This window comes from Delphinapterus leucas, chromosome 9 (genome assembly GCF_059928025.1).
Source record: "Delphinapterus leucas isolate spDelLeu-1000000601 "Yukka" chromosome 9, BTC_Dleu_Yukka2, whole genome shotgun sequence".
NCBI classification, from domain to species: domain Eukaryota; kingdom Metazoa; phylum Chordata; class Mammalia; order Artiodactyla; family Monodontidae; genus Delphinapterus; species Delphinapterus leucas.
Window position 1 is genome coordinate 36,644,165 of NC_143137.1, and position 17,844 is coordinate 36,662,008.

A 17,844-nucleotide genomic window follows, 5' to 3' on the forward strand; every position below is an offset into this window, starting at 1 on the left:
TGGGAGTCTACTTGCAGATGACAAACAGGAATGGTGAACAGAGAATAGCAGGAGGTCCTCCAGAAGGTCAGCAAGACATGATGGTGATGACAAAGATGCAGCTAGCAGTGATGGCAGGGGAAGAACATTTGTCCCTGGCAGAGACTCCAGTCTATCCAGCCAAGGCCATGGCTACAGCGTGCATGCCACAGCTGAGCCCCAGAGCCAGCAGCGGAGCCAGAGGGACACCTGCTTCTTCAGCAAAGGGGACCTTGCCAGGGGTCCAGTCAGAGGTGGGAATAGGCCGAGAGGACTGCCTAGACGCAGGACCCCTGTCTGTGGGTCCCTGGGTGTTATGGGTTGAATTGTCTCCCCAAAATTAGTATGTGGAAGTCCTAATCCCCAGTGCATCAGAATGTGACCTTATTTGGAAACAGGATTGTTGCAGATGTAATTAGTTAAGATGAAGTCATCCTGGAGGAGGGTGGGTCCCTAATTCCGTATGATTGATGTCTATCAAAGAACACCGTGTGAAGAGACAAACACATGTATCAGAAGGATGCCTTATGAGGATCTGAGTTATACTGCTCCAGCCAGGGAACGACCAGAACCTAGGAGAGAGGCCTGGAGCAGATCCTTCCCTAGCAGCTTCAGAGGGAGTATGGTCCTGCTGACACCTTGATTTCAGAGTTCTGGTCTCTAGAACTGTGAAAAAATAAATTTCTGTTGTTCTAAGTCACCCAGTTTGTGGCCCTTTGTGATGGCAGCCCTGGGAAATATACACTGGGCCAACGAAGGTCTGAGTGGGTGGAGGAAGGCTCCATCCCCTGGCACTGAAATCCAGCCACCATGCTCCAAAACCCAGCCTGTGATCTTACACAATTGTGTAAGCTCTTCAAGCCTGTTCCTCCATCCATAACATAGGGCTGCTTAGATGGTGCCTTTCCAGAGGGTTGCTATGAGGATTAAATGAGATAATCCTGGTCACATGGTTAGCCCTGTGCCTGGCACAGAGTAAACATTCAATAAATGTGAGTTAGCTCCTGTTAAGGGGCCACAGAATCAAATTACCAAATTACAGTGACAGTGGACAGTGGACATCCATCTGCAATCTTTTCCATCCTAGATTTTACTTTGTACACCCCATAAATTGTGATGTGCGTTTTCTACCATGACAGCTAAAATTATTTATCTGAATGGCTGATTCACAAACGCCACAACTCTCCTCAAATCCTTTTTTCCATGTGGCCGCTTCACTAAATCACTCCTGGCTGGCAAATCCTCCATCGGCCCCTCTTTCAGCACCTTCCCCTCTCTGTGCATCTCCATCCATCTCCACCCATCTCCATCCACAGCCTTCCCTCCCGGGAAGATGCCTTTTCCTCCTTGCCCTTTCTGTTGGCTTCACCCACCTCCAGCTATAAATCTTCCTTGCTCTCTAGCTGCTCTGCCTGGAGCCATCTCCCATCGTGGGTCCTCCCCTCCTTTCTTTGAGCCCCCTCTCATCCTACCTTCTCCTCAAAAACCCATCCACATCCAATTACAGTGAATGGAAATAGGAGGCAGGTTACCACTCAAACCTAAACCGTGTCAACTACCTTCTAACTCCGAATCACCCACAGCTGATAAAAATAATCCTTTAAAAAACAGAATGAATCAGATTAATCCAGTGTCTCCACATTGCACCAGGAGGAGCTCTGTCTCCAAACCCTGCACAGAAACAGTGTGTGCAAGACAAGGGAGGTCTGTGTGGGCGACAGTTCATGAGACAAAGCTGCTGGGACGTGGCCTGGGCCCCTCACCTTCCCTGCCCTGCACCAGTGTTTACTAGACACTCCCAGGGGAAAGGCAGAGACAGCACCCAATAATTCATCTGCAAACCCACAGAAGGAAAGCCGAGTCACACAGGCGGTGCCTCCCGCCCTTCACCACTCTTATCTCCAGGAGTCAACCTTTGGGGATTTCCCCCACCTATTTTAGAAGCAGCATCCAAGATATGGGTTGAATCTACTGGCACAGTGCACAGGTCTGTGGAGAGAGAAGCTGTTCAACTCTTTACCCAACATCTTGCTATCCATCAGCAACAGTAGCTGGTTCTTACTTTTGCCCGCCAGCGACTCTATTTCTTTGGGGGAACAATTCCTCTTCTGTTGCGTATGAATCTCATGACAGTCAAGCAGTGGAGTCACTCCACTGACCGTCAATGAAAGATCTGGTCCCATGTGATTCCATTCACTAAGAATACAGCTGTCAGTTTCTCTCAAACAAAAAAGACTCAAGGAAAGCAGCCTATGGGACACCTTGTTATATAAGGGGAGGCAAAAGGATGCATGAGGCGAAGGGTTGTCACCCCATATGCCAGATAGAGCTGCATCTCTGTTCTAGGCCTTGTGACACAGATACACATTTACCAGTCTGGCCTCTGCCATGCTGAGACCTATTAATTAAATTTATGTACAGGTAATTCTGGGAGAAGGGTTGAGGGCATGTGGGGAGGTGGCACTTGGCAGGGCACAGCGAGGATGTTAACAGTGGCCAGGTACCTGGAGAGTGTGTGAGAGACACTGGCTTTGGGGGACCCCTCCTCAGTAGGTCCCTTCCTGCCAACTTGAGACTCTACCAAGGGTATGGGAAGTTCTGAGAAACAGCACATAGAGGGAGTCATCTCCTTTCCACACTCTGAGAGGCATGTAGCCAGCACATCCCTGCAAGGATGGAAGACAGTCAACAGCAGGGAGATTCGCAGCCTTTCAGAATGAAAGATTCGGTGCATTGTTTCCTCCGCGCCCTGCAAGGAAAGGGGAGGAGAAGTTCCCCCGTCTCCTGCCTCAGCCCAGCCTGTTACCTCCCTAGGAACTTGGGTATGTTTGTTTTCCAAGCTCCAGGAACATCTGCTTGGGGCTTTGCAGAGTCCCATTTAAATCCCTTGGCTTTGGCTTTGACTTAATTTATGGTTTTGCTGCCACCATCTGGAAGGCTCTGGGCAAAAGCAATGGCAATTCAATGACTCTGTAGATGAGAGGGCCCAGGGGTCTTGGGAAATTTGGCTTGGCTGGGGGAAACACAGAAAGCAGAAGCATACCCAGGGAAGGCATTTTAGCTCTGTTCATCCCCAAAGCATCTTTACAAAGAGAAATTAAAGGCAAATTTAAACTCGAGTTAAATAAGGGATATTGTAAACACAAAGTGTTATGGGTCTGCTAGGAAAATGAACATTTGGAAGGTACTGAGAGAAACCAGATCTGTATACGCTGTGCTCTGGATAAAGACTGAGTTACCTGGCAGATACCACTGATATTGAAGAAGCTGTAAATTGAAATGGGTCGGGGGGGTGGCGGGGGGGGGGATACCTGAAGAGAAATAAACCTCAAAGCTGTTACTGATGTTATTGATTAGAAAATCATTCACATCAATATGGTAGATAAAACTTTCTTACAGCACATCAGAATGGCCCAAACAGAGCGACAGGTTTGTCACTGGAGGCATTTATCAAGAGCAATTCCCCCCACAGTGCCTGGTAGGAGGACTATTCAGAGGTCATTTTCCTAATCTGAGACTTGTGGGTGGGATAAGTGGTGGTTCCTGGTGCCCCAGAAGCTACTCCATTCACTGTCTCTCTTCAGGGCCTTGACACCAGCTGCCCTTCCCACCTGAGCCGCTGGCCTCCACCTCCCACGCTACTGAGACAGGGCTGCCACCTCCACCACCACTGCCACCCTGTAGTCAGTTAACATTCTTGGATGCTGGACCGTGTCAAACACAAAAGCTGAATTCAGGAATATACTCCTTTCCTCCTGTCCTCGTCTCATAACCAGGTTCACTTCTTAGCTCTGCTTCTGACAATAGCACCTGAGTTCTCTCAGTCACCAGACTGAAACCATCAAGTGACTTTTTACTTTCTCTCCACTAACCTACCCGTAAACCCATTGTGTAGTAAAGAACTAACCTCACCCAAAAAGAGGTCTGGCCTTTGCCCTTGGCTCCTGGAAGGTGATCTCTAGGCCCTTGAAATGTCCTTCCTGATGAGAGTGCCTTCATTTAGCTGGAGGCCTTGGGCTACATCAGATAAGGTAATGTGTGATTTATGAGGCACTAGATAGTAACTGAGTTAGGAAGGATTTTCCAAAGATGGCCACAATGGTATCTTTTACCCCACATGCTCTTTGGAGCCCTGAGCTGACCACATAAGGGCTCCAACTATTCTAAGGCTGTCATGTTGTGAGGAAGCACACATGTGGGTGTTTCAGTTGATACCCTCTGCCCAGGTGCCAGACATGTGAGTGAAAACATCAAGAATTCAGCCCTCAGCCACTGAGTTGCCCCCAGCCACTTGAGTCTTCTTGGCTGAGGTCCCACGCATTGTGGAACAGAGAAGAACTGATCCCACTGAGCCCTTCCCAAATTTCTGACCAACAAATTCTGAGTATAATAAAATGGTTGTATTATGCCACTAAGTTTTGGTCCAATTTGTTACCCAGCACTAGGAACTGATACACTTTCCTGGCCACCCAGGTATGAATTAGACTCCCATTCTCTGGACTCCCATGGCAACTTGTACCTTTCCTACCCTAACTTTTCATACTGAATTATCACTGTCAATTCACTCATCTTTACCCCATGCTAGATATTATCTGTGAAGTCAGAGACCACATTACACATCTATCTCTCCTCAGCACTCTGCAGTGTCTGGCAAAAAAAAGGCAATCAATAATAATTTTCCAACAAATATCCCATAACAGAATGCCCCAAGAGCACCAGACGACCTCCCCAAAACATCATACAACAGGAAAAAAAAGTCCAGAACATGCACCCAGTGAGTCAGATGTATCATTTTACTGTATGAAGGGAAGCACCTCAAGTCAGTGTGAGGGTTAACAAGAGCCTAAGCCCAATTCCACTACAAAAATAGCTTTCAATTTGTGAATTTTTCATGAAAGGAAAGCAAGCTCTGCCCTGGAAGAAAGACCCAGATAGCAGAAAAGCCAAAAGTTCGGGGCTATGGCTCTGGATGGCAAATTATACTGTGAGTTTAGACCAATGTCTAGCCAGCCTTTATCTAAGGCCTGAAATTATAAGTCATAGAGCCTGACCCAAATATATTGAGGTGGGAGCTGAATCCTCTTTTCAACAGAGTCTTCTATGGTGCTCAAAAGATCCAGGGAAAAGGGCCAGGGTGTCACCAGGGGAACGATGAAAGGATAAGGAAAATTAAAGGAGTTTAGCTAGGGAGACAAGATTTTATTCAGAGAAACTAGATGGAAATATAAACACTTTAATTCCTTGGCCAAGTAAAAAACTTTAAAAACAGGGAATATTATCTTATTTCTTCATTAGAACTAGGAATAATGGATTAAAAGTATGTTTTGTGGGATGTACAGTAATTACTGCTATCAACACAATAACATTTAAGTAAATCAGACAAAGGAGGTTGATTTAGAATGATTTCCTTAACAAGAAACTAGATGTTCAATAAAAACTATTTTGATAGTAAAGAATTTTATCTTTTGAGATTTTTCTCTCACCAGTTGTCTGAGTTTTCATTCTCAGAAGTACTAATATTGAAAAGATGTTGTTAATAAAATAATCAATTCTGGCAAATGCTAGAGTGACATACTTGCTAAAAGACACTCAACAATCAAAGAGGACTGAAGTCTTGCAAAGATTCAAGATGGTTCTTTAAAAAGTTAAAAGAATCAAATTTTTTTGAATATGTAAAACACACATGATATAAAATTCAACAGGTGTAATAAATCATAATGGAAAAGAATGTGAAAAAGATTATATATAACTGAACCACTTTGCTGTAGACCAGAAACTGACACAACATTGTAAATGATCTATACTTCAATTTAAAAAAAAATTCAATCGGTATTAAAGAGCATAAACTACAAACTAAGTCTCCCTCCAAGAGTATTCTTTAAAGTCACAGTTTTATTCTGAAATTTTAGAATCTTTGAATTGCGTTATTTTGGGCCTACTTCAAGAAGAGCATTAGGAGTAATTTTCTGTGTTTGTACCAATAAAAAAAAAATCTATTCGATCAATGTGTAGTGTCATTATTACAGTCACATTCCTTCTTGATTCAACTCTTTCTAATTTTAAGTTACTTTCCCTCCTCCCAACATTTTGAGACTTAGGACCATGGCCTACCACCTAGTAGAAAAACTCTCCATTATTTACTCTAAATCCTTTTTAGAATTTAGAATGCATTAGCTGTTAGCCATTAGCTACACATGCAAGTTTTAAGGGAATGCTAAAAACACCTTTAAGCAATGAAGGATTGTGTAAATTTTGGCCTCAGAGACTTCAGCAATGTTACCACCTCTTAGGTGGGCAGTAGTTACTGGGAACTGCAGAGATCTACTTCCATTGTTAGGACTTTTTTCCATTTTTGTGTTTTGTGTTGACAACACAAGTGGGTGACATCAGGCATGGTTTTAACCTCTTGCACATGTTAAGCATAAATTCACATCCACATCTGTCTCTGGGAGTCAATCAAACTGAGAGAAAAGACAAAATCTTCTCCTTCAAGTCTGTGAAGCAGGGTCCCATTCTTTCAATAGATTTTGAGGTTACACACTTACAATGAGTAAACAATTCTGTTTATTCATAGATATGAATTTTCCGATGCTTTGTTTAGCTTGGCTACTCCATCATAGGCAATAGTGTTGAAGGCACACAACTTGCCACAGAAATTATGGGCCTATGATCTGATTAAGGCAACAGAGAAGAGAAAGAGAGGAGAAGAGGAAGAAACTGATTAATTTTCCTGGGAGACCTCAGTCTATTTCAACACTAAATCATCATGAGTTGACATTGAAAGAAACACAAGGTCTTTGCACTTCTCCACATTTTCTTCCGTCTTCCAGATGGAATTTTAGGTTTAGTTCATGCCATCACTGGCCCCAGCCCAAGATGACTCCAGACAAGGTAGAAGAAAAAAACACCTGTCAATAGGGACATAGGAATAATACTTCTGGTATCCCAACATCCTGCCTGGTATGTGTTATGCCTTGTCTGCTTATCTGCTGGAATATCCAGGTGCTTACACATCACCTGGTATTTGATTCATTCACCTTGGGATTCCTACACCATGAAATAGTGTCCTGTTTCCCCGTTCATCTTTTACTTTCACATTTTACACTCTAAAAGTCATCTACCTCCATTCCTTACACCATGTATGAATGCCCTGTTATCTTAAATGTGTCTTCCCTTTCTTCCTGCCTCCTCTGTTGAGGAAAATGCTGGCTGCCTCCTGTCAACAGATTCCCTCCCTGCCTTTTAAAATGGAGCTTTAATCTCTTCTCTATTATACTGTCTTAATGAGGAGACGAGATCACAAGTATCCTCTTCCACTCCCATCTTCCGAAGTCCATGTCACAGCACACCTGGAGTCACCAACACCAATGTCTACCCACATTCAGAGTTTATGTGCTTGCCTCTGGCAAATCTGAGCCCAAACTAATGTTCTCTCTCCCTTCTCACCCTCTGCCATAAAATATGGTCACCAAGTATCCTTGGTGATCTCTCCTTGGCATTCCTATTTCTCAACAGATGTTTCGGATTGATTCAGATCGAGATATTTCTAGGACACTTTCAATGAAAGGATAGGATATAAGGCAATTAAAGGCTCAATCAGTCACCTTTAGGTGTACGTCCAGCTCATAATAAAACTCTTCCTCTGAGAACTACCCCTCAAAAGCCACGCTTGTATAGTATGACCCCACACCTCAATTCAGCCACAGGTGAATGGACCAGAAATAGTCGGTCACTTGGTAAAAGCTGAGCCACAGATCCTCCTAGAAATTTGGAATGGGGTCAAAGAGAGCCAGATTGTTTCTGAAGCTAAGGACATATAAACTCAGAAGCTGTTGAGAAGTTAATCCACAGTAAAGCCAAGATTGGTCTGCAGAGACAGAAGAATGAAGCAGAGACAGAAGAACCACATATTCCCACAGGAAACAGACTGATGAGATGCCTGTGTTCCATCAGTCTTCCTTGTCTCTAGAACCTCTCAATTCTTTCTGGTAAGGATTTTCTTTAACGTCTTGTAGTGTGTGTCTATTGTTGCTGAATACTTTCAGCTTTTGTATGTCTGAACGATTCTACTTCTTTGTTTTGTTTTGTGGTACGCGGGCCTCTCACTGTTGTGGCCTCTCCCCTTGTGGAGCACAGGCTCCAGACGTGCAAGCTCAGCGGCCATGGCTCACGGGCCATGGCTCACGGGCCTAGCCGCTCCGCGGCATGTGGGATCTTCCCGGACTGGGGCACGAACCCATGTCTCCTGCATCGGCAGGCGGACTCTCAACCACTGCACCACCAGGGAAGCCCTACTTCTTTGTTTTTAAAAGTCATTTTCTCTGGGTTCGGAGGTTTTGTGTTTTGTTTTAAGTTTTGGTGCTTTAAAGATGCTGTTTCACTCTGTCTTTTTCTTAAAATGTTTTATTGTGGTATAGTTGATTTGCAATGTATTAGTTTCAGGTGTACAGCAAAGTGAATCTGTTATACATATATCCACTCTTTTTTACTTTTATTTTTTTAACATCTTTATTGGAGTATAATTGCTTTACAATGGTGTTAGTTTCTGCTTTATAACAAAGTGAATCAGCTATACATATACATATATCCCCATATCTCCTCCCCCTTGCGTCTGCCTCCCACCCTCCTTATCCCACCTCTCTAGGTGGACACAAAGTACCGAGTTGATCTCCCTGTGCTATGCGGCCCCATGCCTTTTTAGATTCTTTTCCCATATAGGCCATTACAGAGTATTGAGTAGAGTCCCCTATACTATACAGTAGGTCCTTAGTAGTTATCTATTTTATATATAGTAGTGTAGATGTGTCAATCCCAATCTTCCAATTTATCCCTCCCTTCGCTTATATTTTTCCCAATGAGAAATCTACTGTCATCTTTATCTTTGTTCCTCTGCATTTAACTTGTCTTTTTTTCTCTGACTGCTTTCAAGATTTTCTCTTTATTACTGGCTGAGAAATTTTATTATAATATGCTTTCTTCATCTAGCTTGTGCTTGGGTTTTGTCAAGCTTCTTGGATCCGTGGAGTTTTACTTTCCATCAAATGTCTGGCCTTTATTCCTTCAAATATTTTTTCTCTCCTCTCCTTTGAAGACTCCAACTACACAAATATTAGACTGCTGTAGTTGTCCTGCAGCTCACTGATGGTCTATTTCCTTTTGTTAATTCTCTTTTCTCTGCATGTTTCATTTTAAATAGTTTCTATTGCTATGTCTTCAAATTCACTGATAATTTCTTCTGCAGTGTCTAATGTGCTGTTAATACCACATACTGTGTTTTCATCTCACACATGTAGTTTTTATCTCTATATGCTTTAATTTAGGTCTTTTTAATATTCTTATTGTCTCTAGCTTTTTAAACATATGCAATACAGTTCAAGGCAGTACACTGGGACAATTGTAGGCTCACCTTGTTTGTTTCCAGTCTCTAGAAACAACAATTGCTCAATGCCTGATGCCAATTGTCTTGAAATCATAGCTGCATATATTTTCAGGTGGCGGGGTAGGGGGGAATCCAGTCCTAGTTACTCAGTCTTGATCAGAAGCAGAAGTACCATCTCCCATTTCCTAAGGCTTGTTGTCAATTTTTTCTTGGATTTCTTCATATTAACCAATGTCCTTCAAAGAAATTCCATTTTTTGCGTAAGCAAAATATCTGATACATTGAACAAGTAGAATTCATGTGCTTTTTAAATGAATTTTTAAAATAAAAATATGCAAAACTATCCTTTTTTCTCCTGTACCTTTAAATCTCTTCATGGGAAGGTAACTATTATTCTTCTGATCTTGGGGGGAAAGATGCAGGCCAGACAGTCTGCATGGGAATACTCAACATTAGCATCCTTCCAGGTATACCTAACTTCCTAAAAAGGGGAAAAAGAGAGCTGATGGCAGGGGGCATTTTATATCCCTGGTATAGGTCATAGTTTGGCAGGGGATGTCAGGAAGTCAAAAATCAAAATAAAATAGAATATATAAACAAGTAACTACAAAGAAGAACACAAGTAATATCATAGACTACAGATCCATAATGTGTTTTTAATTTCTAATCACTCAGATGAGCTATGGAGAACCACTGTATTCACCCATAAAGTATCCTTGAGAGTCAGAGGCAGAATTCTAAGCTAAATAAATCTCTGATCTAACCCTTTCTTAGAAAGGGTGGCCTTTCTTAAATTAGGACAACAATAAAGACCAAAATATAAGTTGATACAGAGCCAAAGACTGTAGAGAAATAGACACAAAAATCAATCAAACTTTAACTAAAGGTGAGTGCTAACACAAACAATTGGAAGTGAAACTTTATGTAGGAAACTGATACTGAATAGATATAGGAAAAGCTTGAAAAGAGGAGATGCCAAGTATATTGTGAGAGAGGAGCCAATTATGAGAAAAGAGTGTAGATATAATTTGGGTCATAACAATAGTTAGGAATTGGTGAGCCATCAACTGATACGCTGGGTCTCCTGAGATAAGGCAGCTTAGCACTGCCTACACATCCACTTTATTTGCTGAAGACCAAGTGAAAATTGGAAGGAATCCAAAGAAAACTAAAAGTGACCACAGAAGAGTAGATATTTTAAAACAATCTAAATGAATTAAAGATGCAAAATCTGGTTTAAAGACAGCAAAGACAAAGAAGGAAGGATGCACAGATGAAATCTAATAATAAAAACAGTACACAAATTCTTAATAGAAAGGATGAGAGCAGAACAAGGGCATGAGGACAAAAGAATTAAACCTGCAAAACCCATAATACAAGGACTTTGAGGGTTTGGGGCAAGAAAACAAACAAACAAAAAAGAGTGTGAATCATAGGGAACACAGCCTAGCTTTATGAAGGAGAGAGGACTTGTTGGCTGGGTATTTCTTTTTCTAAACTTCATGGGTCAGGAATTGAGCTGAACACAGTAGAAAATGCCAGGAACACACCAACTTTCTTATCTGCCAACACTGTTACAGCCTCTAAACCTGGGCAGTTTCATGGGTGGTCACCTCATACATTTACACAGGACCCTGGGCTTGGTTTAATGCTCTACTGTTGCCATCTTGAAATTCTTAGTAATCTACAAACAAGGGGCCTGCATTTCCAATTTGCACCAGACCCCACAAATTATATAGTTGATCCTTCAATACACTCAGATTGTAAATAACTTCACCACTATTAGCAAAAGGTCTTTTTTTCCCCACCTCTGAAATAACAGACAAATCTGGAGAGAGACTAAAGCAAGAACAAGGACAATCCATTCACCTCCTTTCTCTGCAAGATCCCCTTCCTGTCTTCCCTGTTGACTGAGCTTCCCCCAGACATCCTGCCCCAGGACAGCAGACACATGTTTAAAGAGGATGTGCCTTAGCAGCAAAAGCTGCCTGGTCAGAGTCCACTAAGCAATGGCTTCCTCCAGAGTGGTCACTACATGTTAACAAAAAGTCCTTCTTTGGTCAACTGACATCTCTAATCTTTCCATATTAAATCACCTTTCTTCTTGCAGAATGAATGTGATGAGTAAAGAGCTACACTATTAAATAGGAGAGTGGCCCTTCAAGGCCTAGGAGAATTATAGATTTCTTATCCCCAAACATTATGAATAAGCAGAAAATTGTAGGACAGATACATGTACATAAAAATATTCCTAACAGATACAATTTCTTTATTCTTTTATTTAAAAAGTCTCCTTCTGTTGCCAGACACCGTCAGGCACTGAGGATTCAAGGGTGAATAAGATAGACACGGTTTCACATTAAGGCAGGAGTTGCTGGCGCCATAGTTCCAATACCTGGAAGGATCAATCTGCAGGAGAATAAAAAAAAATTAAAAAGAATAAAACTGACACACGGAAGAAGAGGACCGAGAGGGGAGTGGGATGGTCCTGATGGCTTTTGAGTTCCTAGTCTCAATTGTCCCTGAGACCCAGGTTCTGTGAGCCAATAAAGTCCCTTTTTCGCCTTAACTGGTTAAAGAAAAAAAAAGACATGGTTTCTACTGCCATGGTGGCTAGAGTCCAGGGTAAAACTATGAGCCAAGACCTGTGCTAAGTACTGCACGAACATGTCATCTCCCTTCAAACACACCATGGGGTTGATGATTATCATTCTCACCTGTATAGAGGAGAGAACTAAGGTGGAGAGAGGTTAAGTTTTCTTCCCAAGGCCATGCAACTATCAGGAAGTAGACCTAAGATACTAATCCAGTATGCCCGACTCTAAGTCTTTCTGGTGCCTGAAAATATTAGGGTAGGTCTCCTTGAGGTGATAAATCCAAAAATGTTTTAGAGACTATGTCTGAGAAGCCTCAATATCTGAAGAAGAGGTGTTGAGATGGAGGGATTAGAAAAGGTCCCCCAGACAGAAGGGACTCTATGAACGAAGGCATTGCAGTGGAAACGACATGCTGTAAGGACCCACAAAGTAGGATTTGGGAACTATTAAAGATTTTTCACCGGGGAGAATATGGATTTATATTTTTAGAAAGATTATTCTAATGACTTTGCAGAGTGAAGACTTGAAAGAAATAAACATTGAGTCTGAGAGACCAGGTAGGAGGCTATTGTGATCATTCGGACAAAGGGCAATGATGACCTTAAGTTGGGCACAGGTCAGAGGGATAGGGAGGAAAGGATGGATTTGAGAAATGATTTAGAAGGTCAAATAAAAAATCCTTGATGACTAACCACATATGGTAAGTAAGGAAAAGAGAGAAGTCAAAGGTGATCCCCCAGGTTTCTGGCTTGGGTAATTGGGCAGTTGGTGATGCCCCCAGCTAAGCAAAGAGGTACAAGAAGAGGAGAAATTTTCATGAGGAAAGGCAATCTGTTTTGTGTTGGACATGTTGAATGTATCTAGGTCCAGATACTGAGCAATTTCTTCTATATCTGAAGCACAGTGGAAAGATCTGGATTGAAGAAATAGATGTAGAAGTCATCTATAAATAAAAATGGCATTTGAAACCATAAAATGAACTAACCCAGGAATAGTGTGTAGAGAGAGAAGAGCAGGAACAGCAACATTGAAGAGGCAGGTAGAGCAAGAGGGGCCCTAGGAGGAAATAGAATAGAAACCCTAGAAGCATCCAAGGAAAACCAGGAGAGTGCTGACCCAGAGGTCAAGGGACTAAGGAGTTTCATGAAGGCAATGATCAACAATGTCAAATGCAACATAAATTTCCATTAACAACACGTTTGAAAAATAGTCATTGGATCTGGTAATGAGGTCATCAGTTATAACCTTAGCAAGGACAGTTTCAGTAGACAGGTGGGGGTGAACGTCACATCTCTGAGGAATGGATGGGAAGTTAAACAGTAAGAGACAATGAGTGCAGCCTACCATTTTTGAGAAGTCTAGACAAGGAAAGTAAGAAAAAAAGATAGTGGCCATTGGGGGTAATTGGAGAAGGATTTACAAGGATAGGAGAGACTTAAATGGGTATCTATAGGAATAGGAGCTAGTGGAAAGGGACAGACTGACTAAATAGAACATGGTCCCTGATAAGGAAAAGAGATTGGGATCAAGGACAGAAGGCAGTTCACCTTGATCTGATTCTTGAGGAAAAGTCATGGCTGGGGTGAAGTTGTAGGTAAGTCTGCAGAGAGAGAAGGTAGCCATCCAGAGGAACCCTTCTGGTGGCATCAATATTCTCTCTGAAGGTAGAATGATCAACCATCCCAGCTTGCCAGCGAATGAAGACTTTCCCAGGATAGATGGCCAGCCTATTGTCAGCTCAGGAAGATGCCTTTCCTCCCCTGAACTGTTCCAGATCTTATTCTCTGGATCACAAAATTGGGAACTTAACCATGCCTTATTTCTTGTTTTGCCTCTGTCTGGTAATCTTGTCTCCCCACTTAGGGGTAAGCTCCATGAGGGCAGCATGTCTGCATAGTGAAAAGACGTTGGAAATTAATAAATTCCTATTGCTTCATGGGAAGATACTTCCCAACAGAGGCCTGACAATAAGTTACCTTCTGTGGACCTTCCTAAAAGTAGGATCAGAGAGGCCCCTTCCAGGGAATTTTTCCAAATTCAAAAGAACTATCAGCCCTTCACTAGAGCCAGCAGAAAACCTCTCCCTCACCTCAAACCCTGCTCTCACCTTCTTTATGTGAACAAGGGAAGGTAATAGCCACTCTCATTAATCAAGAGCTTACCAAACACCAGGTGTTTTGCAGCAACACTGTGAGGCAGGTATTATTCCCATTTTACAGATGAGGGGACCAAGGCTCAGAAAAGGTAAGTAACTTAGCCAGGGTCGCACAGCTTGTGAGCAACAGAGCCAGATTCAAAGGCAGGTCCTTCGACTCCAAAGCCCATGGTCTTCACCACCATCAAGGTGGCCTCCTAGCCTGGTGGCCATTTCTCCCACATGTAGCCCCCAGCTGTCCTATGTCTGATGCAACCATTCACTCTCCCTCCAGCATCACACACTATATTTTAACTCCTGCCTTCTTTCTTCCTTTCAAATTGACTTCCTTCCTCTGAAATAACCAACTGCCACCAGGTGTCTCCCCTCTCATTAGTGAGCAGCACTTGGCTCTATTGCAAGTCAGAGGCAATGCAGGCAGCATGGAAACCCGTCCTAGATTAATTACACAAATTCCCATTCCTGAGCCATCACTATAGCCCGAGGATGCCCAGATGAGAACATCATGCAAAGGGTACAACACAGGTACACAATGACAAGGCAAAATCTGAGAGGTTCACATGAAGTTCTAGGCTCAAAGGATTGCATTGTGTCCATTGGAGAAAAAATTATGAATGATTCCTTTGTGACTTCTACAAGTAATATGGAAAGAACCTGGGTTTTCTCTCATCTGTACTAAATGAAGGTTAAACATAGGTCAGGGAATGTACCTCAAAGGCTAAGTAATGTCTTTTCCATCATTGTGTTTTCTGAGCCTGTAAGAAAATGTTTGAGCCCCTGAATGGATTTATAGTAATTCAGGAGTTGACCCCAACTCATCAATATTTAAAGAAATTTGCTAAATTTGGGGGAGGGAGAAGGATGTGGGTAGAATTCTAATTTAGTCTATTTGTGGCAATATTTAAAACCACTTTGGGACATGGAACATTAGACATTTTTAGCATTTGAGAGGCCATAATTAGATTATTAATTGGTTTTTCAATTGTTTGACCCGCCCCATTTGTTCATCAGGCAATAAATGCTCTGTGGCAGCAGTATTCCACATTCAGGAAGGATATTCCTCATGGAATAAGCTGTTACAATCCATTTCTTTGAGGATTCATGCATGAAGAATGAATCATGTTTCATAATTTGAAAGGGGATGTGAGAGTCAGAGGAGGCCAAGAAACAACGAGAAATTAGGATCATGACTTCCTTTTCTACAGCCCATTCGTTCTTCACATACAAGACGCGGGACAGAGCTCATCTGCCTTTATCCGGGAAGACTTAAAACGCCACAGCTTGACAGGTGGGATCTATACTTCACTCCAGGGCTGCTTTCTCTGCCCTTATTTACCCTCACAACCTACTTCCCACATTCCTGGTCTAAAAGCAAATGTCTACAGAAAAATCCCTATGTATTTTATTGGCAAGACCAGCCTTGAAGGCAAAAAAAGAGAGAAAGAAGAAATGAAACAAAATCAACAGTTTCTTTGATTTCTTTTTGACCAATAATGTGCCTTTCTCTAGGGGCAGTTTGATTTCTCTTAGGTGGTGAGAAATTTAGGGGTAACACAAGTTGTGTCCAAATGAACTCTTGCAAAGACAGAAAATGCACCTAAATTGAAGACAGGATTTCTAATCCTTGCAGTTTTAAGAGTTGCACCTGGCCTAGTCCCTGTTTCAACTGTTGATTTTGCTCCTCAGGTGCTGAGGATTGAACTTATTATTTGCCTCACTTCATGGCCCATGACTGTCATTGGTTTCAGGTGATTATTGAATATTTGGGTATTGATTTTTTTTTTTTATCCCACCAACTCTGAGTCATTTATAACTGTTATATCAAAGAGGAGGGTGACCATTCCCAGACGTGATTCTCAATGTCCAGGGAATGTCAAAATTCTGTCAAAGGACCTATAAAATGTCTTCAGATGAAAATATCCAAGACAGGAGGTTCCCATCCCAAATGACCAGGAGGCAGATCCTGACAATTGGGGCCAGGGCAGGGGGGACTCTAAGGTGCTACCAGGCCACTCACAGGACTCTAGGGCCCTGAACAGCATTAGTTTTCTTAAAAACAAAACAAAACGGAAATCTGAATCATTTGTGTCTTGAGATCAAGATTGATCACAATTTTTCCAACATGTGAAAAGACAAACTGCTGGGCAGTCTACCAGCCTGGCCAGGCCTGCGTGTCTCACATTCCCAGGAAGCCCCTAGGTCATGGTGCCACAAAGCTCCTATGGCAATAATTCTTCTCTGCTCTCCTGGGGCAGGAAGTGGAGCAGACCCCTCTGTCTGGCTTCTCCCTAGGTTCCTCGCCCTTCAGCATTCCCAAGTTCTCACTGACACCTTCTGCTCTCAGAACGGCCCTCAACCAGCTCTTCAGTCAAATTGAACAGCCCCCTAAACTGGATCCTCAGCCAAGCACAGATGAGAAGGGGGAGGGAAGAAAAAAGACAGGTGAGGGAGGAAGTGGAGTGTTCTTCTGAAGACTTTTATGGTTCCTCTGACAAGAGATTAATAGTGTTCCCTGAGGATTAAAAATAACATCCACAATTGGGCCCCCTCTTTAACATACAATTTATGAGCCGCTTATAAACAGCACAGAGCCTGAAAGACTTTCTGTCAACTTCGCTGTCCTCACCAGCAGCAACACCCTCCCACTATACAGACGAAACTCCCAAAAGTCAGGGAGGTTAAGAAACAGAGTCAAGGGATTCCCCTGGTGGCGCAGTGGTTGAGAATCTGCCTACCAATGCAGGGGACACGGGTTCGAGTCCTGGTCCGGGAAGATCCCACATGCCGCAGAGCAACTAATCCTGTGCGCCACAACTACTGAGTCTGCACTCTAGAGCCCGCGAGCCACAACTACCGAGCCCGCGCGCCTAGAGCCCCTGCTCCGCAACAGAGAAGCCACCGCAAGGAGAAGCCCGTGAGCCACAACTACTGAGCCCACACACCATAACTACTGAAGCCCATGCACCTAGAGCCCATGCTCCGCACCAAGAGAAGCCACCACAATGAGAAGCCTGTGCACCGCAACAAAGAGTAGTCCCGGCTCACCGCAACCAGAGAAAGCCTACATGCAGCAACGAAGACCCATAGCAGCCAAAAACAAAGAAATTTTTAAAAAAAGAAACAGAGGCAAGAGAGGTGAGGGCCTCACTGTAACTTGTGCGCAGAACCAGAATCCAAACACAAGTTTACTCCGAATACATCATTTGTCCAGCAACTCAACCAAACTGAGCATCAGACTCACCACAGCAGCTTTTTAAGATCATGAATTCTCAATCCCATCCGCCCTGCCTGCTAAGTCAGAATATCTGAGAATAGGATCCAAGAACCTGGGTCTTTCTAAGCCTCCCAGCTGATCCTTGGACAGCCACATTGGGGAGCTGCTTTCTCCTGTTCATTATTACCGATCATTACTGGCTTCTTACGTGTCTTATTTGCACGACCAATTAGCCTCCTCTTAAATCCTCTGTACCATCAGCCCACACAGGCGGGCACCACATATACGCTCAACACCTGCTTGTTACAGGGAATTAAGTTTGTTCTAAATTGCTTGTCATTTTTTTTTAATCCTTTTCATCATCGTGAAAAGCAGAATTATATTTCAGTAAGGTTTTGCCTATAAAAAAATTTACTGAGAAGTTTTTATCTTTACCAAATGAAAATAAGTACACACATGGGTTCCAATAAGAATATGTTTA